Source organism: Herpailurus yagouaroundi, unplaced genomic scaffold (genome assembly GCF_014898765.1).
Source record: "Herpailurus yagouaroundi ecotype Mexico unplaced genomic scaffold, PumYag 100, whole genome shotgun sequence".
NCBI lineage: Eukaryota > Metazoa > Chordata > Mammalia > Carnivora > Felidae > Herpailurus > Herpailurus yagouaroundi.
Window position 1 is genome coordinate 18,488,862 of NW_024412391.1, and position 24,924 is coordinate 18,513,785.

At 42.1% G+C, this 24,924-nt stretch overlaps 1 long non-coding RNA gene across 1 annotated transcript in view; it reads left to right on the plus strand.

Moving 5' to 3' along the window:
- Nucleotides 1-24,924, plus strand: part of LOC121028389 (uncharacterized) — a 59,655-nt gene that overhangs the window by 26,938 nt on the left and 7,793 nt on the right. The window contains exon 5 of the long non-coding RNA XR_005789205.1: nt 437-886. This is a non-coding gene — a long non-coding RNA (uncharacterized LOC121028389). The remainder of the gene's footprint in view (nt 1-436; nt 887-24,924) is intronic.

Below are 24,924 nucleotides of genomic sequence, written 5' to 3' on the forward strand. Positions count from 1 at the left end.
GTAGTTAAAAGTTAGGACCACCAGGGAATGAGTTTGAATAATTTGTTTTGAAGATTTGGGAGGAAAATAGAAGGTTTTCCTTCACAGAAAACAACTCGATTCTATATTCTCTTTCCTGTATATGTACTCACCATTTACTTCTTTCTCTGTTTGCCTGATTTCAGGGATGGGAGGAGGAATAACATCCAAATTTGCAGTTTTCTATCCATATTTGTTTCCTCCAGATAATTTTCAGGAGGATGAGGATTTGGTTGTTGGGGGTGGTGAACACCTCTGAGCAAACTGAGTAACTTAATAGCCCTGTGCATTTCTAGCTGAGCATGCGACCAGGAAGTTCAGGACTGCTGTTTTATGGTTGGAGCCTCTTGGTGAGCGTGCCCTTTCTAAACATTTTATGAGATGTGATTACAGCAGCACGATGTTCTTTTGTTTCCAGGGTGGGTTTGGGGAAACAGCAGACAACTCAGGACTTTTGAGGTCGTCCCTCCCGGAGCAAAAGCTTGAACCGACACAACCGGCTGAAATCCTCCCTGGTTCCTCCCTCCTGCAAACGACTTTGATATTTATTGCAGCTGCCTGTGTTTGCAGCGCTCTCCCGGCTCTGCTCCGTCCCAGAAGAGGCACCGGCACGTCTCGCTTCCCGCGTCCTGTAGCCCTACCTCTGTGCAGCCCTTCCCTCCCCAGTAAAATGTTCTCAGCGCACAAAAGCCGCCGCTGAAGGGAAGGAACAGCTTCGGGCCGAGAGGGAGGGAGCTGGCCGGCTGCACCATCTGCAGTGGAAAACGGACGCCGCTCACCCCGCCTAGGAAACTAATGGAGCGTCCCTAAGAGACCCAAACTCCAGCTTGGCTCACCCCAGCTTTCTCCCCCACCTCCAGACCCCCAGGTGAGACAGCCCCGTCAGCCTGCCTGTGGAAGGGCGCTTGCAGCCAGCTTCCGATCCCGGAATTCGACCGGAATCTTGAGCAGGTTTTGTTTTGTGAAAAGAAATGTTGTCATCACCGGTTCCCTCCCCCCCCCTTTGTTTTCCAGCATTTTCTTTTCTTGTGGTAACTTAAAACATTTCCTCTGGGGATGGGGTGAGAAGAGTCGGACATAAATGTTTGCCAGTGCAAAGTCCTTTGGCTGAATGTGGTGTCTGCGACTTCAGAAAATCCTCCTACTAACCGGGTTACCCAGGCAAGGCTTCGAACTGCCTCCGAAGAATGGTGGCCGAAAGCCAGGGGGTACGAATGTGATGCTGCGGTTTGTGGGGGTCTGTTTCAGCATTTATATTTAAATATCTTTCCCTCTAAGAATTTTTAATTGGCGATTTCGCCTTGAGGTGCTCCAGTAAATCAGAGAAGGAGCCAAACCTAGTTATTTCGCTTCGTAACCAAGCTTTATTTTCAGGGCTTTCTTTCCCCTGCGGTTCTTGCCCCGAAGCGATCTGTAAAGCGAACCCACTCTGATACAGTTTGAAAAGTGCATTTTGTACTTGGCTCTTTCTTTGATCGAATTAATCTGGGCTTTTTTGTAGTTCTAAATGAGGCCTATGGGCTGACAATGTAGCTGTTTAAAGGGGATTTTAGGGGATAATAGCCAATGCAAATAGTGCCATGAGAATGGCAACTTGCTTTTGCACTTTCAATCACATAATAACAGCAAAGAAAGCTTTTAAAATGAATTGAAATTTTGTGGCATGCCATCTGGGATTATTTGGGGAAACAGTTCTGAATACTGCAGTTGGGCAAAAGAATGGTGGTTCGGTCTGCTCTTAAGCTGACATGTTTCAGATGGCAACCTTATGCTAACTGGTGCAAAGTTGGCTAGCATTTTTTTTTTTTTTATTTTATTATTTTCTTTCTCTCGGATTATCTGCAAAAATTCTCTTTGATTGCTGGTATTTGGGTCTGAAAACCTTTTCTATTGTTGAAGAATTCAATTCAACCCCTTGCAGCTGCTGATCCCCTCATTGTTCCACTCGTTATGTGTACGCGTCTCAGATGAATGTAGCCAAGCCTTTTAGCGCCTTAATAGGTGTCTACATAAAGGTCATTTATTCTGCCGTACTTGTTTTAACAAAAGTTTATACACAAACAACAACCACAGCTAAAACATTCACATTAATCAATTTCCTCCTGATGCAGAATGCAAAATCTGCCTCAGGCCACGGTGCGGGCATGAAAATTGTTTTCTGTGTATGATGTTGTAAAGCAGAAAGCAGTTTAAGCAATTTCATCGAGGGCAGAGCATAATTACTTCAACACAATCTCTGGCCGAGAGCACCCATTCTGTGCTTCTTGTGTGTGTGAAGCTACGGTCAGGTGACACTGTAGGCAGAGAGGTGCTTCGCCTGGAATTGAGGCTTTAGCTTTTCCCTTGATGTTCACCCTGATTTGTGGGCTGTTCTCTGTGAGCTTCAGCTATCCTCTCCGCAGGGAAGGACACAGAGGTGATACTAGAATCTGGGGGAAATTGCATAAAGTTATCTAGAATTTGCAAAAAAATAAATTATGTCCTCACAGGTGTGAGTCGTCCTACTATACAAAAGAAAAGACAGGCACCTCTTTCCATCTGCAAACCCCACAGCGGGCTGCTTTCAGGATGAAGCAAATGATGAAAATAATGGCTTCCCACTGTAAAACGCTGGTAGGATGCCCGTAGGCTGACCAACTTCTAGTTGGGGAATTATTAGAGAGGGTTTCTAAGGGATCTTGGTGAGTGTGTGTGTGTGTGGGGGGATTGCCCAGCACAGTGGACGTCACGTGGGAATTATAAAACTCTGGCCACGTGGGGGAGGGAGCGAGGAGGCCCACCCACCCTGCCTCCCTGAGCAAACCTTAAAGAGCTTGCCTCTCAGCAGGGTAATTCATGGACAGGACCACATTCTTTGATCCATCTCAGGATGGTACTTAGTAACTGATCACAGCCCTAAATTCACTCCGATCCATAAACAAGTACACTGTTCAGTATCTACAGGTAGTTCTCTGCTGTGTCAGTTTACCTGCTCAAGGTTTAGACTTGGTGAGTTAAGGATTCAAGTCCTTAGATGCTTTGGGGGTTTTGTAAAAGTCAAAAAGCTCTGAGATTTGGCCTCCGGGTGTGGCTCCACCCCTTCCCTCAACCTCTTCTGAGGGTCTCTTCCCTTCATATGCTCTCCCAGGGGCCGAGTGCAGCCAGCTGGTTCTCTCCCACAGGGACTTCTCAGCCTGGTGGGTGCTTCTCAGACTTTAAGGAGCTGCGGCGAATGACCTGGGGTCTTGTTAAAAAGCACACTGTGTTTCTGTTACTCTGGGATGGGGCCTGAAAATCTGCATTTCTAACAACTTCCTGGTGACACTGACACAGCCTAATTATCCATCTGTAAAAATGCCCATTGGGGCAGTCAGGGATTTCTTGACTTTTCAACTTTTTGGGAGATTGGGAAAGGCTTGGAGACAGTCTAGTTTTAGGGAGGCTTATCCTACAGTTTACCTTGCAACTCATTTGGTCCTTCAGTTACAAGCAGGAGAGACAAAGTAAATGATATTTGGACCCAGTCTTTGATCACTTCTATATTATTTCCTCATTTAAAAAACTTACGGAATGTATATTGGATGCCTGCTATATGCAGGCATTTTGCTGGGTGCTGTGGGTGCTCTCATCCATGTCCACAAGCAGTTCACACCCCTGGAGCCTGCAGCAAAGGGTCTCACCCCAGCTGCACACTGGAATCACTTCGGGAGTTTTTGTGGCTAATATTGACTGAGCCCCACTCCCACTTGGAGAGAAGCACATTTAACTGGTCTGGGACGGGGCTCAGTCATCCGCATTTTTGAAGTGCTTTTCGGGGGAAATCTAGTGTGCCCAGGACTGGGCATCCTTGGCCCAAAGTGTTGAACTGGATGAACCAGAAGGATGTGGGTGGGAGCCACCTCAAGTACAGGCTCCAAAGCGAGGGGAGGACAGTGGGATGGCCGTGTAAGGTAAGGGGACCTCTCTTTCCCTGCCAGCCTGCCTTTTCTGAAAAATCTTGCCCATCGTCGTGAGAGAGGAAATGGCAAGGTTACCATGTGTGCCCTTCAGAACCTTGTGGCATCACAGCTACTCATGCGTCAGTGATGATGTCTTGATTCTCAGGCCCAGGATGGGTGTCTCTCTGGCACTGGTCCCTCCACTCTCAGCTGAGGCTGTGTCGGTGCAAAAGAGGGGCAGGACTCCATCGGCTCTTGTTTGAGTGACCAACTCTCCCAGTTTGTCCAAGACTGAGGGGTTTCCTAGGATGTGGGACTTTTGGTGCTAAACCCAAGAAAGTCCTGGATAAACCCGGGCGAGCTGGCGTCACCTTAGTCCTAGTGTCCCGACTCCTGCTGCAGGGTTGTCAAGCTTGACACATAAGGCATGAATCATGGAAAGAAAACTTGACAAATTGGACCTCACTAAATGAAACACGCTTGCTTTGTGAAAGACTATGTGAAGAAGTTGAAAAGATAAGCTACAGACTGAGAGAAAATATTTGCAACCAAATATTTGACAGAAGACTATCAGCATCTAGAATAGATAAAGAATTGTCGAGACCCAATAGTAAAAACCAAACAGTGCAATTAGAAAATGGGCAGAAGACATGGACAGACATTTCACTGAAGAGGATATACAGATGGCACATAAGCACATGACAACATGTTCAACATCACTAGTCACTGGAGATATGCAAATTCAAACCACAATGAGGTATATGCCTATCAGAATTGGCTATAATGAAAAATGACGATGCCACCAAATGCTGGTGAGGGTGTGGAGCAAATGGATCACTCATATGTTGTGTGTGGGAATGTAAAATGGTACAGCCACCCCGGAAGACAGTTTGGAAATTTCTTATAAAATGAAACATGCATCTACCATATACCCACGCAGTTGCACTCTTGAACATTTATCCCAGAGAAATGAAAACTTATGTTCACACAAAAAGCTGTTCACAAATGTTCATAACAGCTTTATTTGTAATAGCTAAACATTGGAAACAACTCAGAGATCCTTCAACAAGTGCATGGAGAGCCAGTGATTGCATTTCAGTAGATAAAGTCTCCTAAAACATTTCTTTTGGGGAAAGAAAATAAAAGGAGGCGAAAATGTTGGGAACTCCTAGTTCAGTGCTTGCCAGGTCTGGATATTTGACTTTGGGGTTCTACGTTCAGAGGGTAGTCAACCTGTGTGGTGAGCTGAGAAGAACCCTCTGAGGGGCTGGGTAAGAAGCAGAAAAAGAGGACACAATGAACTGGAAAAAAAAAAAAAAAAAAAAAAAACAAACAACCCAAAGCCAAGTTGTAAGTAAGAATACGCGTATCGAGGATATTTAGTTTAAAAAAAAAAAGAGAGACTATTTCTAGGATATAGCTGATGCAAGGTCAACTTGATATTCTTCTAGGTCTGTAGCCCTGTAGTTTAGGGATAACAAATGCTCATAATAATGATTGGATCAGGAAGTGCTTTCTGACTTGGCAAAACTGCTTTATAAGTGTTATTATGGGTAGATACAGTAGCATCACAATTTTCTGCAATGTGGTAATCATGGAGGGTCTTGTCATGGCATCTCTTAGTTGATTAAGGTTTGCTGATCCAGATCATGGTCTTTCCCATCGCTTGGATGTTCAGGAATTGAAGGGATCTGGACAAAAGAGAACTCATGGTGCTTCCTTACATTGCTAATAGAAGGGCTTATTCATTGGTTCAGATCACCAGGTTGGATTTGGGGGCCCAAGCATCCAGAAGTACCAAGCCAGGGGGCTCACTTGTGTTTTTCATGCTAAAATAGCGCCCTCCTGGACCCCTCACCTCTGGTACCGTAGACATAATGACAATGGACTCCTATGTAGTACTTACGTCCCCTGCACCAGACGTTGCCGTTAAGTATTTTACTCATGTTAACTCATTTGATTTGCCTTACAAGCCTGTGAGATAGGTACTATTTCTATTTCCACTTTACTAATAAGTTAACTGAGTCACAGAGAAGTTAAACTGCCCAGGGTCATGCAGCTTAGCAGAACCAGAGTTCAAACCCAGTTCATCTGGCTCTGGAGTTCGTTCCCTTTCAAAACGAATATGCAAATACACAGGTTTTGTGGTAGGTCTATTTGAATGCCAAATATTTTTATTTTAATATACCTTAAATGTTCTAGAATTTGTTTTGGTTCCCTTTTCTTTTCTTTTAAAATATTTATTTATTTTTGAGAGAGCTTGCACATGCTCACGAGTGGGGGAGGGGGAGAGAGAGAGGGAGACACAGAATCTGAAGCAGGCTCCAGGCTCTGAGCTGTCAGTGCAGAGCCCACCCAGCTTGGGGCTTGAACCCATGAATCGTGGGATCATGACCTGAGCCGAAGTCAGACACTTAACTGACTGAGCCACTCAGGTGCCTTTTTCGGAATCAGTTTATCTACTAAGAGTCTATATCACAAAGCCCACGGACTTAAACGCAATATTCCAATTTGATAAAGTGGTAACCCATGGTAGGTTGCATTATTTGTGGAGTCTCACAAATGGCAAAACAAGATCAAGAGCAATAACATTATTCTAAATGTCATTGTGCGTGTCACCTGTTTTGATGAGGCCTGCATAAGTGAACAGTTGCTGGTGCTATGGAATAATTGGTTGGATGGTATCATTTTCACTTATTCAAAATTATGATTCAAAATTGTGATTTGTATTCATGGATTGTCATTTTCCCCGTGGGCACCTTTGAAGGCGGAGGACAGCTTGCTGTAGAAGCCCTGATATGTTTTAAAGGGATTATCTCAAGTGTGTATCTGCCCTCCCCCTCTCCCATGTTGGCAAATGTACCGCAGATGGGCTGACCTATGAACATCAGGATGTTTTTTATTCTATGATACGTTCACAGGCTTGGAGGGATTTGAATGGCTCTAGATTTAATCAACAGGCTGCTGTTTCTTAGTGTAGCACATATTCCTTCAAAAATGAAATGAGACCATGTTATCTTGCAGCCAGGTCTAAGGGATTTTTCTTGCAGGAGTTTGTTGTTGTTGGTACTGTCCTTTAGTATTGCTTCTCTTTCTTTTTTCGAGAAAAATCAGTGGCTGCACTAAGGATAGTTTACAGGATTTCCCCCTTTCTTCACTCTCAGACTGCTGGGGCTAGCTCAGTAGGGGAGCTAATGGTTGGTAATTAACTTTTAGATAAATTACTGCTTGAGGCAAAGGGAAGACACCTTGAGAGCTAGAAGTCAGTCCATCAAAGCAGTCAGTGGAGACATCCCTGTAATTTTGTCATTTTGCCAATGATGGCAATAATGCTTGCTTGACAATCTAATAGCATCTCAAGCACCCAGGCATCCAAATTAGTAGGAAAAAACCCCATGCCATCATCTAAGCATCTTCTCTCTGACTCAGAACATAAGGGACAGAGAGAACAGTGTCACCATGGCTTAACATAAGACTTAAACTTGTACATCCATCGATTGGGTGACCCGCCAGAGCAATCTTCAGTCTGATTAGAAAGTCATGGCCCAGTATCTAGCCGGACTATGGAAATTCTACTTTATCTGAGCCATCAGGCAACTGGCAAAAGATGGAAAGAAGCATCGAGTACACACTGTTGTCATGGCAGTATTTGGACAGAATGACAAGAGGACTTCAGCTTTTTCTTATAATTTTAACCTTTATGCCAAGTCAATTTAAGTCATAATTCTGTCTTTGTCACTATTTTCCTCCTCATTTAGTTTTCACTTGATTAGTTCTTTAGAACTACAGTTTATAATTATGCCTGCTAAAAAGGACAAGTTCTATTGACGAAACAAACCACTTTTCCTATATAGTCCCTCCTTTTTGCCTCAGACTTCACTGAATTATGAAAACCTTCTCAACTATTTGAAGTGGTGTTACTATTTTTATTATATATACTACTTAAATTGTAATTCTATTGCTATCTCAGAGACTTTTAGAACTGGAATGAGGGGCGTGTGGGTGGCTCAGTCAGTTAAGTATCTGACTGTGGCTCAGGTCATGATCTCAAGGTTTGTAGGTTCAAGCCCTGCATCGGGCTCTGTGCAGTGTGGAGCCTGTTTGGGATTCTCTCTCCCTCTCCCCACTCCCTGTCCCTCTCCCCCTCTTCCTCCCTCCCTCACACTTTCTCTCTCTCTCAAAAATAAATGAACTTAAGAAGAAAAAAAGAGCTGGAGCACCTGGAAGGCTCCGTCGTTAAGCATCTGACTTCCGCTCAGGTCACGATTTCACAGTTTGTCACTGTTCTCGTTCGAGTCCCACATGGGGCGAGCTCAAGCTCCCCTCCGAGTGAGCCCGAGCCCTGCTTGCAGTAAACCAAGCCCCACTTTGGGTGAGCCCTGCTTCTCTCTCACTCTCTCTTTCTCTCTCTCTCTCTCTGCTCCTGGTTCACTTGCACCCCCTCTCTCGTTCTCTCTCTCTCTCTCTCTCTCTCTCTCTCTCAAAAAACAAACAAACAAAAAGAACTGGAATGAGCCTTTGAACCAATAATAGCCACGGCTGCAGAGTACTTAGTCCCTGTCAGCGATCCCAATCGATGTATGTTTCACTCTCTGCAATCTGTGGGGTGAGTATGAATTATCCCCATTTTACAGTGAGGATCAATGAGGCCTGGCAAGGTTAAAAAACACGACCAAAGTCTGCCATCTGGTAGGGCTGGGAGGAAAAGAGGAACTGCTCTGACTCCCGTGTGTGTGCTCTTAACGTCCAGGTTCTAACTCTGGGTGACTACCTTAGAAAAGAAAACTGAAGTCAGGAGAAGTTAATTTAGCTCAAGTAACATCAACAAATGGCTGATTTTCTGAATTAGCTAAGTGAAGAAATAAAAAAAAAGGGGAAGGCCAGGTGAAGAACCTGGTGTTCTGGAATGGAATTCTATCCCTTTTAGGTCTTAGACACTTCCTCTTCCCCATCTCTGCAAACTTCTTCACAGATCAGAACACAGAGCACATTCTATCAATAAGCACTTAGAAAGAAATAGCAGCTTGTTGAGATATAATTTACATGTCATAATGTTCAGCCTTTAAAAATAGACGATTCAGTGGTTTTTAGTAGATTCACAGAGTTGTGGAGCCATTACCAACCACTGGCAATCACTGATCTGCTCTCTGTCTCGATGGATTTGCCTGTCTGTACATTTTAACTAAATGGAATAATTCAGTATGTGGCCTTTTGTGTCTGGCTTCTTTCACTTGGCATGATATTTTCGAGGTTCTTCCAGGTTGTAGTATGAATTAGTTGCCTTTTAATGGCTGAATAATATTCCATTGTATGAATATACTACATTTTGTTTATTCATTTTTCAATCAGTGGACATTTGGGTTATTCCTTTTTTTTTTTTTTTTTTTTTTGGTTATCGTGAATAATACTGCTATGAACATTCACGTATGAGTTTTTGTGTGGATGTATGTTTTCATGTTTTGGGGGTATTCTAGGAGTGGAATTCCTGGGTCATCGGTAACTCTCACGTTTAACTTGTTGAGGAGCTGCTAAACTGTTTTCGAAAGTGGCTGCACGGGGCGCCTGGGTGGCTCAGTCGGTTAAGCGTCCGACTTCGGCTCAGGTCACGATCTCACGGTCCGTGAGTTGGAGCCCCACGTTGGGCTCTGTGCTGACAGCTCAGAGCCTGGAGCCTGCTTCCGATTCTGTGTCTCCCTTTCTCTCTGCCCCTCCCCCGTTCATGCTCTGTCTCTCTCTCTCTCTCTCTCAAAAATAAATAAACATTAAAAAAAAAAAAAAGAAAGTGGCTGCACTATTTTACATTCCCACCAACACTGAGGGCTTCGGTTTTTCCGCGTCTTGCCCATACTCGTTATTATCTATCTTTTTTTTTTTTATTTTTTTTTTTCAACGTTTATTTATTTTTGGGACAGAGAGAGACAGAGCATGAACGGCGGAGGGGCAGAGAGAGAGGGAGACACAGAATCGGAAACAGGCTCCAGGCTCTGAGCCATCAGCCCAGAGCCTGACGCGGGGCTCGAACTCACGGACCGCGAGATCGTGACCTGGCTGAAGTCGGACGGACGCTTAACCGACTGCGCCACCCAGGCGCCCCTATTATCTATCTTTTTGATTATAGCCAACCTAGTGGGTGTGAAGTGGTATCTCATAATGGTTTTTGGTTTGTATTTCCTTAATGACTAATGATGTTGAACGTCTTTTAATGTGCTTATTGGCCATCTTTGTATCATCTTTGGAGAAATAGCTGTTCACATCGTTTGCCCATTTTTAATTGTGTTGAGTTCTTTATATATTCTGGATAGTAGACCCTTATCAGATATAATTTGCAAATATTTCACCCATTCTGTGGGTTGTCTTTTTGCTTTCTTGATGGTGTCCTACAAGGCACAAAGTTTTTAATATCGATGAATTACAATTTATCTGTTTTTTCTTAAAATTTTTTTTAACTTTTATTCATTTTTAAGAGACAGAGAGAGACAGAGCACAAGTCGGGGAGGGCAGAGAGAGAGGGAGACAGAATCTGAAGCAGGCACCAGGCTCCGAGCTGTCAGCGCAGAGCGTGACGCAGGGCTCGAACCCACCAACCCTGAGATCGTGACCCGAGCCAAAGTCGGACGCTCAACCTACTGAGCCACCCAGGTGCCCCTATCTATTTTTTCTTGTATCACTTGTGCTTTTTGTGTTGTATCTAAGAAGCCATTTCCTAATCCAAGGTCACAAAGATTTACGCCTGTATTTCCCTCGAAGTGAAATATGTACTTTTAGTTCTTATAGTAAGAACTAAAACCTTAGGTTTATAATTCATTTTGTTTTTTTATACATAGTATGAGGTAATAAGCATTTTTTAAAAAAATTCTTTTTTAATGTTTATTTATTTTTGAGAGAGAGAGACAGAGGATGAGCAGGGGAGGGGCAGAGAGAGAGAGGGAGACATAGAATCTGAAGCAGGCTCCAGGCTCTGTCAGCACAGAGCCCGACGCGGGGCTCAAACTCACAAACCATGAGATCATGACCTGAGCCGAAGTCAGACGCTTAACTGACTGAGCTACCCAGGCGCCCCGAGGTAATAAGCATTTTTGATGCAAGTTTATGGGAGTTAATCAAGTTGGCAGATAACAATTTGATTATTAAACTGACGTGTATTAAAGCCATATAGTCCATTACTTGAAATTATGTTAATCTATTAATGTGATTGTGAAGAAATATTAGAATTTTGGCTTCAAATTTAAAATTGATTCTAGCCGTGTCTTTTCTAACTTTAATTTTCTTGAAACTAATCATGGTAAAATGTTCTATGATTCTTTGATTCCTATCTGTTAAGCCACTATGCTGGGGATGGGAAATAATTTTCTGTTAAGGGACTTCTAACAGAAAAAAAAAAAAGGCAATTCATTGAGCCATAGGAGTAAAACATAACTTTAATATTAGAAAGTACTATGTAAGCACTAAAGAATTAAGTATTTAGGGGCGCCTGGGTGGCTCAGTCAGTTAAGCTTCCGACTTCAGCTCAGGTCATGATCTCATGGTTTGTCGGTTTGAGCCTCGCGTAAGGCTCTGTGCTGACAGCTCAGAGCCTGGAGCCTGCTTTGGGTTCTGTGTCTCCCTCTCCCTCTGCCCCTCCCCTGCTCATTCTCTCTCTCTCTCTCTCTCTCTCTCTCTTTCTCTGCTGAGGAAGAGAAAAAGGAGCGCCGGGATTGGGAAGGAAGGATGAGGGAAAATGAATTCAGGAGAGAGACGAACAGTCAGGAAAGCCATATGGAGATGGCAGTTCATATGGAGTGAGGGGGACTGTGGCGGGGTGCAGAAGACCCGCCTAGATGAATGACACTCAGTTGAACATGTAAAAATTCTTGTGCTGTTAAAATACAAAGAGAAACAGATTAAAAGAGGAAAGGAGGAGACTGGAGTAAACATAGAAATTTATCACAGCACTGAAGAGAAAAGCAGGTTTCATGAAGTAATCAGCATTTTGAGAGACTGGGATTAAGTCATTTTAAAGGGTGTGTGTGTGTTCCCTTTATACAATCAAAAAAATGAAAGATAGCCCATCTTGGTACCCTCACCCTGGGTAGGATGACATTAGGTTAGAGGCCCACCCAGCTTCACAAACCACATCTTTTCTCTTGGCCGCGTCTGTCTCCTCAATCACAGCTAGCCCCGGTGTGGAAGACGGAATGTCTTCTAGTGAGTTCACAGCATCATTGTTGTATATTATTCTGCTTATTTAATATATTTCACGCAGCCTCAGCACACCAGCCACTTATTAGAATCATATATAAGTGACTTGTTTTTTTTTTGTTTTTGTTTTTGTTTTTTTTGCTTTCAAGGAACTCATAGCTGTAATACAGGTCGGTAGGCAACAGATTCTGGGTCTTCGATACAACATTAGACATATAACATTGTTATTGCCAACTTTAATTCAGACTGTGAGCTACTAGAATTCAGTTGTACTGAACTGACACGAGCTCCAGGCTCTGTACCTTGATAAAAAGGTTTGAAATGATTAAAACAAAATGTTGATAAATAGCCAACAATGTGAGACTCTATCAGCGTGTGTGACAAGTTTTTAATTTAAGAACATTACATGCTTTTGTATTAAGTCCTTCAATAATATTAATTTTCAAGAACATTAAATTCTGTCTAGTGTACTGAAGCTGGTAATTATAATGCATAAAAATAGCTGAATAACCAGGGTAGTGCCAATTACTCTGTCACTCATAAGTAATCAATTATTTTTGTGCAGCATAACATATATGGTGGCTGCACAGAGTGATAAGGTACAGCTCATAAATGAAAAATGATTTTTCAGATGCACGGTAAGGCACGCCTGAAAGCTTTAACAACTGTATTTGAGGGCTAGGTTATGTCTCTTTGAAGGGCGGTAAACTGAAAAGTTTGGAGGGATTTTGGTCCTAGGCTGGCCCTTGTGTTAGCCTACTGGGAGTTATGATAGATGCACACCTTCCATGTGCATAAGATGACCCATGTCACTTGACCGACCACATGTCCGACGTTGATGTGTAGACTGTGTGAGGAGCGGAGCATATGAACTGGGTGGATTACGGTGGTGGTAATGGTGTCTGTATGATGACTGGGCTTCGCGTCGCCAGGATTCCCCTGTCACTTCCCAGCAGCCACCCTATGAAGATAGGAGTCTTCTCCGAGGCTGATCACCCCTGGTGCTTCTTCTCGAGCTATGTTCTGGCACGCCCACTAGGCCCCTCATCTTTTAGAAGGCCTCACCAGCGAGCTGTCCAGGTATCTCTGGTATAGCTCCCTTCCTCAGTTATGGGCTCCCTCAAGAAAGGAAGCTCAAGAAGAAGTTGATAAAATTCAGAAACAGCAAGAAAACAACTTGTGTGTACTGTGGGCCAGACACTGGTTTAATAGACATTAAATTGTAACTTTTACTATTAATTGTTGTTAATGACAACTATGCATTGGACCTAATAGCTTATTTCATTCTCTAACAATCTATTTCCCCTTTATGGAAAACTACATAGTCACAAAGGAGGTAACGGAGAGATGCTTTTCTTTGTAAATGCTGTGTTTCCTTTTAGATTTATGTAGAATTTACGTAGGATTTATTACAATCCCTCTAATTCAAGTATGGGGGAAAAAAAAAAAGGTTTGGATCCAGAGGCATCCCAGAAGATGCTACACAGAGTATGTATGATACAAAGCAAATTATTGGATTCAGTGGGTGGCGTTTATCGAGCATTTGCTGAGGAGCTCTGTGTGTAAGAGTGAACCTCAATTCTTCCCCCAGGAGTGTGTAAGGTAGCACAGGATATGGGACAGAATACATGCCACACACACACGAGGAATTTATTGCAAATGCACGGGGAGGTCTAAGACAAGGTACATAATGCAATGGGATAGGTAAATGTTAGCATGATCATTCCCAGTGAAGTTACAGAAAAATTCACAGAAGCTGAGCTATAAGCGACTTGAGAGGAAAGGGCCTTGGTAGGAAGGAATGGGATGTGAGGACTAGAAGGAGGGCTCAAGTCGAACCTTGGTGAGTGTGTGTATGTGTGTGTGTGTGTGTGTGTGTGTGTGTGTGTGTGTGTGTGTTGGGGTAAAAGGGAAAGGGGCATGAGGTAATAGAAACCAAGAGTGTGGGCTAGGGAGAGATCAGGAAGAAAGGATCCTAGTCAGTTTTACTGCATACCAGGTGCTGTGCTCCTGATGGGGATACGTTGAACAAGCAGAGCCAGCCTCTGCCTTCATGGAGCTTGTACTAAGCAAGAGAGGCATGCAGACCAAGGCGCAGATCAGCTGAGAGTCACCTGCTATAACGTGGGGGAGAAATGATGGGGCCCTGAACTAGTTAGTGTCAGAGAGTACTTTTCAGCCTATAAAGCCCAGAACTCTCAGTGGCTCGATACAACAAAAGTTCGTTTCAAGTGGTATCACAGCCCAATATGAGTATCCCTGGTAGACAGCGTTCTAAGTGCTCATTCAGAGTCCTAGGTTCCTTCTATGTTGTGGTCCCATCATCTTCCAAGACCCAAGAGTCCACTCCATTGTGCTGGTGGATGAGGAAAGAGCCTTGGGAATGTATATCTGCTTTGTAAATACTAAGTAGTACAAGTAACATCAGCTTATATTCCATGGGCAACAATTAATCATATGCTCTCTTCCCTATCCCCGGATACTAGGGGCTAGAAAATATAGTTTCCATCTGGATAGGTGACAATTCCATGCTACAGAGGAGGAAGGAGCACACATCTTAAGTGTTAGACTGTGGTGTCTGCTATAGTTGGGTTGGTGAGACATGAATGAAATAAAGAGTAAACCAGGAGCTGGAATCAACAGGTGAATTAATTAAGCTTCTGTGATTGATTGGATATTGCTATCTGAGGGACAGGTAAAGCTGTGGATGACCCCAAGGTTTTTGGCTTGGATAGCGAAGTCAGCGATCAGAGATATAAGGAACAGAGGAGAGGGAGCAGTTTGTGGGGGAGAGGGGAAAGAATAGGGATTTGATTTTGGATATGTAGAGTTTCAGGTGCCGGGGGATAGCCAAGTGAAGATGATCCATTGTGGACTATGTGGATTACATGGGTCTGGAGTTTAGGGGAGAGGTCTAGGCTGGAGACGGGATGTGGGAGTCATCAGTACATAGATGGTAATCGGTGTCGTGGAAGAGGAAGAGTGTCTTGTTGTCTCTATCTAGGTGAGAGGCAGTGGGAGGGGGTCAGGCCTCCTGCCACGGGAAGAGGTAAGGAATGTTGTGGGGGAGAAGGGAGAGGAGGCAACCACGACACCACGAAACCATGTCCAGCTGCAGTTGAGGGGCTGGAAGGATAGTGCTGCATTTGGTAGATATGGGGGAGTTGGAATGGGGTGTTGGTTCAGAAGGGGAGACAAAGCTCAGTTTTTATGGTAAAGCTATAGATATTGATACAGATACTGATTGATACTGATGAAATCACAGCATTAAATAAGGGGCTTTGGAGGTAATCCCTCTTACTCTTAGTCTTTGAAACCTCAGGAGATAAAGAAGAGGAAAGATCAAGGTGTTCTTCTAGTATGCAATATTAAACCATGTGCTTAGATACGATTCCCTAGACACCGCATGTTAGAAGGCCCCTGGAGGCCTGGCGAGGGGGTCTTTGTGGATTCTCATAGTTCAGTGGGCAGAGGAAGAAAAAGAGGAGTGCAGGATCCTGGGGAAAAGAACACAGTGGAGAATGGGGTCAAGAAAGGAGGAAAGAGCAGTTAACATGGTGAATAACAGGAAGCATTCGTGTGGGGGGACATGCTGATGTGTCAATAAACATGTTTGTGTCATCTTCCTCATGACATACATTTCAAAATTGTGTCAGTAAAAGGACAGTTCCCTCATTTGTGTAGCTTATGTTTGGATTAGCGCGTATGCTGCATACACGCATGTCTGCTTGGTTTTAGAAAAGAATTAAGATGACAAAGTCTTGTGTCATGAGAGAGTTGAAGGCTAACACAAGAAACCGAACACAAGTTTGCAATCTATTGGGAATGAAGCACGTAACATACCTTAAATGGCTGAGGACCCTGAAAAGATTTGGTTTAGAAGCTGTTCTGTGGCTGCAGGGAAAGGAAGGACTAGATGATCCAGTACGCTTATAGCCAACAGATGTCAGTGTTGTGATGTGATACACAGCCGAGTTTGGGAGCCTTCTCTCGCGCTGCACTTAAGGCTCTGATTTAATGTATGAATAATGTTAGCTCCCTCTCCCCTTTAAAAAATGCCAGCAAAAGTACATGATAATGAAAGCTTTTCTATAGACAGAGAACTGCTTCTCACACCCATTTATCTGATCGTGAGCATGGACAAGAGCTGATGGCATTTCAGTGCATCTCTTGCAACAAATGGTAGAATGATAGCATTTAGGCAAAGCTATCTGATAATGAATGTCTTAGAATGGACAGGGAAGATAGTCAATGGTGAGGAATATATTGGCTAAATGTTAGCACATATCTTTTTTGTTTGTTTGTTTGTTTTTTTACATAGTCACTGGCTCTGAAGAGTGCCGTATTTATTCTTTCTCCAGGCTCCATTGTATCCTCTGAAAAATTATGTTCATTTAAAAGACGCAGGAGCTCTGCAGTGTGCTCATCCGTCTCGTTTCATGTCTAGGTGTCTCGGAGGCTGGGGCCCAGTTGCTTTGTGGGGTGTCTGCAACCCTGAGAGGGCTCAGCAGTTGATTCCTTCTTGTTCTTTGGAGAGCCTGCTACTGTGGCCAAAAGCATTTGTTAGAGGCTGAACAGAGCTGTGTGTCTCACCAGGCTGCTGGTTTTTAGACCATTACCCAAAGCAGTGGCTTGGATATCAAACTTTTAGATCGAATGGGGATGAGCTTGCAGACTGAAGTCTAACTTCTGTTTCTCTGTGGATGGGACAGAGTTGCTGATATGTAAGCAACTGTCTGGTGGAAGCACAGGTAAGATGGAATGACACAGGGGTCAAGGTCAGGGGGAGAGAAGCTGTACTTCCAACACTTGTAGCTGCCTTGCTATCCTGTATTCTTAAGTCTATCCAGGGATTTGGCCTTCCTTGTTACCTGGCTTCCTAGATAAGACAAACTGCTCTTTTTTTTTTTTTTTTTAATTTATTTTCAGAGAGACAGAGACAGTGCAAGTAGGGGAGGGTCAGAGAGAGAGGGAGAAAGAGAGAGAACCCCAAGCAGGCTCTGTGCTGCCAGCACAGAGCCGATGTGGGGCACAAACCCACGAACCGTGAGATCAGGACCTGAGCCAAAATCAAAAGTCGTATGCTTAATCGACTGAGCCACCCCAGCACCCCAAGACCAACTGCTCTTTTGAACAACATTGTATTTGAAAGGAAAGAAACTTCGACTCTATTGGTACTGGAGAAAATAATGCTGGTTTCCAGGACTTAAGTTTATCTAGTTACAGTGTAGAGATAGTACTGACTGCTCAGCCGTTGGAAGGTGTGATGTTGTAGTTTATAATAATAAATGTAGTATATTTGGCCTTGTTCCTGTTTTGGCACAGAGCTCCTAAAACCCTCAGAATTTCCTAGGTGCTGAGGGACATACAGGGGTCTTTTTTGATGCAAATGAGGCAATTTTTGGAAAGCTTCTAAGGACGGGGGCTGGCACCAGGGAAGCTAACTATGTGATTAGAGGGTTGCAACTTCTTGCCCCTCCTGACCTCTGGGGTAGGGAGAGGGACTTGAGATTGAGTTTTATCAGTTGCTATGTAATGAAGCCTCCATAAAAACCAAAAAGGTGCGGAGGACTTCCAGGATGGTGAACTTGGGGAGATTGGGGAGAGTAGTGTGCCTGGAAGGTACATCCCCCCCCCTCTCCCTCCCGCCCGGCACCTTGCCCTGCATCTCTTCCATCTGGCTGTTCCTGAGTTTTATCCTTCTATAGTAAGTTGGTAATCTAGTGAGTAAATGGGTTTCCTGAGTTCTGTGAGTTGCTTTAATTAGTCAAACCTAAGGAAGGGTCTTGGGAACCTCAGATTTATAGCCGGTCAGTCAGAAGTACAGTAACAACCTGGAATGTGATTTGAATCTGAAGTACAAGGAGGGGGGTGTGGAGACCTCCAGTCTCTAGTGGTTTGGTCAGAAACCAGGTAACAATCTGGGCTTGCTACCCAGATGGGGTGTGTGAAGTTGGGGTGTGTGTGTGTCTTGTGGGATGGTGCCCTCATGGAATCTGATGCCATCTAGAGATAGATAGTGTCAGAATTGCTTTTTAAATTAAATTAAATTAAATTTATTTTTTAATTCTTATTTTTTAATGTTTACTTTTGAGACAGAGGCAGAGACAGAGCATGAGCGGGGGAGGGGCAGAGAGAGAGGGAGGCACAGAATCCAAAGCAAGCTCCAGGCTCTGAGCTGTCAGCACAGAGCCCAACATGGGGCACCAATTCACGAACCGGGAGATCATGACCTGAGCCGAAGGTGGACACTTAACTGACTGAGCCACCCAGGTGCCCCAATAGTGTCAGAAATGAGTTGAATTCATGGACACCCAATTGGTGTCCCAAGAATTGCTTGTTGGTGTGGAAGACCCCTGCGCCTACCTGGCCCTCACCACATTGCAGTTGGGTCCAGGAACCTAAAAAGAGAAGGATTTGCACATGGTAGTGGTTGAACATGATGACTGTAAAATTGCTTCATGTAGTAGGAGGATTCAAACTTAGAGTGTAAGGAAGCGAATTCTATCAGCACACAAGGTGGATGCTGATGACACATAGTGCGTTCTGAGATATTTGACTGGATATGGTACATTTACATCGTGTCATTTTCACTGTTCCTGGTTGAAGCTAACTTAGGAACCAGAAATATGGTAGCCGGATGCTGAGGATAGATCTTTAACTTACAATCGCACATATCTGGCACCAGGAATTGTGCTGGGATGATACTAGAAAGCCTAGCAACTTGCCAGAAGTTGTGGAAGAAGTGCCCAAATTCTGATTATGACTCAGAAAGCAGGGGTGCTTGGGAGACTGAGGCAGTTACCCGTCCAACTTTGGCTCAGGTCATGATCTCATGGTTTGTGGGTTCGAGCCCCACATCGGGCTCTGTGCTGACAGATCAGGAGCCTGTTTCACATTCTCGTCTCCCTCTTTCTCTGCCCCCTCCCTGCTCACACTCTGTCTCTCTCTAAAAAATAAATAAACATTAAAAAATTAAAAACAAACAAAGTTTGTTTTCATGCTCTTGGAGACCTTCCTTCATTGTTGTCCTAAGAAGTTACTTAATATTTCTATAGGGTTATCTAGTCATGGATGAAGTGGATAGTATTTGAAAACTGGTTGGAAATAGGAGATAAAAAAAAAAGTGGAGTTTCTGGCTTGATCAATAGAGAGGAGAGAGAAGCCATTGACAAAGAACATAGAGTAGGTCCTGGATATAAAGTGCTGATAAGGCGCTGGAGGGAGAAACAAAGAAAGCTTTAAGACTCTGTCCCAAACCTTGCTGCATGTAAGAGCCATTCAAGCTGCTGACATACTTAATTATAATATTTATTAACTCATAATATTTTTAAAAATTCACTCCCATTTATTTCTACCTTCAAAGTTGCATTCTTTTAATATCTAGAACACACAAAGAAGTCCTACAACTCAACAAAAACCAAATAACCCAATTAAAAAGTAGGCAAAGTGCTTGAAAAGACCTTTCTCCAAAGATGACATACAGATGACCAACAAACATGAAAAGATGCAGTACATCACTAGTCATAAGAGAAATACAAATACCACAGTGAGATATCACCTCATGCCCATTGGGGTGGCTGCTCTCAAAAAACCAGAAAAAAGCAAGCGTGGGCGACCATATACAGTGTTGGTGGGATTGTAAAATGGTGGAACCACTATGGAAAACAGTATAACAGGTCCTCAAAAATTTTTAAATCGAACTACCACATGATCCAGCAATCTCACTTTTGGGTATATATCCAAAAGAATTTTAAGCAGAAAAAAAAAAAAAAGAATTCAAGGAAGGGTCTCAGAGACGTGTATTTACATGTTCACAGTGACATTATGCACAATAGCCAAGAGATGGAAGCAATCTAAATGTTCATCAATGGGTCAATGGATAAAGAAAATGTACCGTGGATATGGAATATTATCCTATCATTTAGCCTTAAAAAGGAAGGAACGACATGGATGAAGCTTGAGGACATTATGTTAAGCGAAATAAGCCAGTCACAAAAAGACATTTACCTTGTGATTTTACTTACGATGTGTCTAGCGTAGTCAAACTCATAGAAACAGAAAGTAAAATGGTGGTTGCCAGGGGCTGGGGGAAAGGGAAACAGGGAATTTTTTTTTTTTCTTTAATGGGTATAGAGTTTTAGTTTTGCAAGATGAAAAGTTCTGGATATCTGTTGCACAAAAAAGTGAATATGGTTAACGCTACTCAACTGTAGACTCAAAAATGATTCAAGTGGTAAATTTTATGAAACCTATTTTTTTACCCCAATTTTTTAAAGTTACAACTTTTTGCCTTTTCTGTCATTACAAACCTAAGCCATCTCGTCTACGTTCAAAAAAAAAAAAAAATCAGGCTACAAACAAAACATGGAAACACAATCTGTTACTATTTACAGGTACCCTGAATTCAGTTTAATCAAAGAGATGAGTTTGTGTCACAGGACTGTGGGAGCGTGGACATCAAGAGAGAAACAGAGCAAAGTGGCTTTTTAGTACAGAGCATAAAGAGATTTCCAGAGTAAGTCATTCAGCTGCCAACAAAGGGCGCCATTCATATCATCACAAGAATGGATACTCCCTCATATGGCATGGCCTTCACCGTAGTTTCTCCCCTTAGGTTTGTGAATCCCATCTGTGTGTGGCCATAGTCACCCTGACGGTGATAAAACAGCAGGAATAATGTGTGTACTGGAATAGTAAGTAATATTTATTGAGCATTTTCTCTGTATAAGGTTCTAGGTCAAGTCTTTATATGCACATGTGAACTCATTCAATTGTCATGATGACCCTTTTAGGTTAGTATTACTTTTCATTCCATTTCTCAGTGGAGGAACCTGGGTCATGGAGAAGTTAAGCACACATAAATCATAAATTTATGTGAAACTTGGGTTTGACCCAGATAATTGTGTTTTAAAGACTGAAGCTTTAGCCACCATTCTACTTGTGGTAGAAGATAGGAAGGGTTTATTAGAGGAGGGCATGCTGAAATGTATACATGGCAAAAATAAAAGCAAATATTTAGAGTAGTGAATCATATCTGACTTAAGGGTAGTTTTCTTCTATGACTTAAAAAATTATGTACCAACATGTAACTATTTGTAATAGTTATAAGAGTACTTCTAAAATGCTAACAGTATTCGGTTGCGTGAGGGACGTAAAACTCCTGTTAAAGAGGAAGATACTATTTTAGTATGCTGATAGTAAAGAATGCCTTTTTTAATTGAATATTTATTGAGATAATTGGAGATTCCCATGAGTTGCAAGAAATAATGCAGAGAAATCCCACGTATCATGTACTCACTTTCCCCCAATGGTAGCCTCTTGCAAAACTATAGTACAATATCATAACCCAGATATTCAGATTTTCCCCATTTTTTTAAAGTTTATTTATTTATTTTGAGAGAGAGAGAGAGGGAGGAGCAGAGAGAGAGGAGAGAGAGAATCCCAAGCAGGCTCCGTGCTGTCAGTGCAGAGCCTGACAGGGGGCTCCAACTCACTAACCTTGAAATCATGACCTGAGCCAAAATCAAGAGTCAGATGCTTAACCGCCTGAGACCCTCAGATGCCTCTGCTCATTTTCTAAAGGATTGTTACTTTTTTTTGACTGTTGAATTCAGAGAATTCTTTATATTTTTTAGATCTTAGTCTTTTGTGGGACATGTGGTTTGCAAACATTTTCTTCCCATTTGTAGCTTGCTTTTCATCCTCTTCACAGTCCTTTGCAAAGCAAAAGTCCTCAATCTGATGAGGTCCAATTTATCGAGTTTTCCTTTAATGGATTATGCTTTTTGGGTCAAGTCTAAGAAATTTTTGCCTGTTCTGAGACCCAAAGTTTTTGTATATATTTTTTTGTTTCTAATTATAGTTTTATGTTTTCCATTTAAAGCCATGATCCATTTTGAGTTAATTTGTTTAGAAGGAGTAAATGCTTTTAATAGAAAAAATTGGGTGATATGTTCTGATTTTAGTTTTTTGGCTCCTGAAGATTGTATTCATGGTATCACTTACTTAGTAAGACTGTCAACGGATGTGAAAATAGACATCGTCTTTGCAGATAAACTGTGCAGGTTTTAACAGCAAAACAAACGTAAAATGTTTCTGATTCCCCTGGGCAGAGCTCTGGGCTCTTTTTCATGTGAACATCAAAAAAAGAAAGAAAGAAAGAAAGAAATTCCTTAATTCCTTACTTCGATTAACAAAAATAATAAAAGACACTACCTCAGAAGAGAATTAAACTGGAGCTTCAAGGGGAAAAAGAAAAAAAAAAAAAGAATACCTGAATTTGTAGTTCTTTTGAAGAAAGATAATGAAAACAGATACTGTGACATCTTTCTTACTCAATTTATTTGTTGTGGGCTTGAGTAATTTTAACTGATGCCTTATACAGAAAAGAGCTCTGTGAACTGGTTTAATGCTCTCGGTATTAGCTATTTCATTACATCTTCTAGTTTCAGAAGCACGAAGTGCCTTTTTCAGGGCTAAGTTTCTAATTAAGTTCCATATTATATTGTTGGACTATGGCTGGGGAGTACTGCTGAGGCAAGGAAGAGAGTGAATTTTGGAAAGGAATTAGGGAGGTATTTGTAAAAGGTAAAGAGCAGCATTCTGAAGGATGGGACAAAAACAAGGATTATTGGTATTATTGCTAAATGGTAATAAGAGGCCCATGGAGGGCCTTTCTCTCCATCCTAGATTATATACTGAAGAAGTAAATGTAAAATTGTATCTCCCTCTGAAATATTCAGAAACGTTCACTCTCATCAATTCAGAAACATTTTTGTTCTGGTAATTTTATATTACAGATTTCATGATGGATTTCATACTCTGCATATGGAAGGAACAAATTCACTAGAATATAATATATGTACTTTGAGTTTCCAAAAGTCAATATGGAAAGTGAAGTGGCTTTTGTAATAACTCTAGCGACTGGATTGGTAGAGATAATTATGGAGTGATTCTATCCTTGCCCCTTGAAGATAGATTCCACTGAAATCGATGAAATTACATGCATGGATCAAAGATAGGATGTTGATTAATTTTCACATGTCAAATTAAATCAGCTCACGAACTAGTTGCTACATGTGCTGGAAGAGAGATTTTAAAATATAATCAGATGTTTATATACTTTTGCAAAAATTATTAGTTTTAAAGAATATATGTTATACATGTTATTTGGTTGTCAAAAATACGATCAAATAATATGAATGTTCTTGCTGCACACGTATCTTGGAAATGATGAATGCATAATTTCAAGGACCCCTTGGTGATATATCTGGTCTCCACAATTGTAGCTTGATTGTAGATCATCAAATGAAGGGAATAAGGCTCCAAAAATAAAAATGGCACTGTTATAATTAGTTTTTCTTCTTTCAAAGCAAAGACAGAAGCGAATATTCTAATGGAAAGTGGAAAACTTTGGTCTTTTTGGGCTAACAGCGTGGCGTGTCTTCTCTACCCACTTGTGGGCTCCACACGTGTGCTTGTTTTTCATTCTCAGCGTCTGACTGGCCATGGACATGTCACATGACATGCGTGCTCCTGCCTCCCATGATAGCTCCCTAATGCCCAATGGCCAGATCACAGCTTCTAAAATATCCTATTTAAGCCTTGGATCTAGAATTAAAAGGGCCCAGTGTAAAAATACATGTGTCAGGCTAATTACTTGAACAGAATCCTTGCTTTTTGTCTCTTTGGATCACCTGCTCATGTTTTCTGACCTTGCCTCATTCTTTTTGGCTTATGGACAATTCTCTGATATGTGTACCTTTATTTAGTCTTTGAATAGCTTATGCAAACATTGGTGAAATGGGACTGCATTCCTGTCCAGTGACTGAGTGTGACACATGCTTACGTTAGCCTGAAAGGGCCCCTCTTGCAGCCCATACACTTTCATGGCTTTACTTGGCCATATGGTTGAGGGCTGAGTTTGCTTTCTTCAGTCCCTCCATGCAGAAGTAATAGCTCCCTTATGTGAATTTCCTCAGTACTCCATCTGATTCTTCTGATTCTGAGAATTTCCAACTCTTTGCCTTGATATAATTACCTATGCACCGGTCATATCTCTCAATAAGCTGGGAGCCTCCGGAGGGCTCAGGATGTGTCGTGGCTACCTTCACTTTTGTGGTTTCACACGGCCTCTGGTTGGGGCCTGAGCAGACCAGGCACAGGATAAAAGTGTGCGGGTTGTGTCAATGTTTTGCACGTATTCTGAAGTCTGAGTGAGGCATATTCATGATATTTAAGCTGAGCTATATATGCTGTAACACTTACTGACAAAGCTTTTGTTGGTCTGGATTATAGCTTTTGAACCAGTGGGTCTGGTGTCCTTATGACCAAATTTTCTGCATTTATGTCTTCAAAAGGAGAAGTAGCTATCTCTTCTCTTTGTTCCCTGTTTTTATCTCCTAGGACATGAAGCATGCTTATGCATGCATTTCTTGCTAATCACTACTTTGTGACTAATCATCAGGGACCTTAAATTTAGAAGAAAATATGTAAAATTCATGACCTGAATTTGTTTTTAGTGAGCTCACTGAGATATTTTCCTGAAAAAAGAAAATCACAGTCTTAATCCTTTCATTATTAATATTAGATTATCTTTAGAACATGTTATATAGTAAGCATGAAGAAACAACATGATATTTTTACAGAGGTATTTATCTTACATGAAAGAATGCTTCCAGTTTTCATGCAGAAGTACTGTATACGTCCAAAGTACAATTATTATTATTTTATGTTTTTAATTATTATTAAAAGTGGCTCTATAAAGCCAGGAAGATATATGTTTTCCAAGAAAACAGGACACAAATTT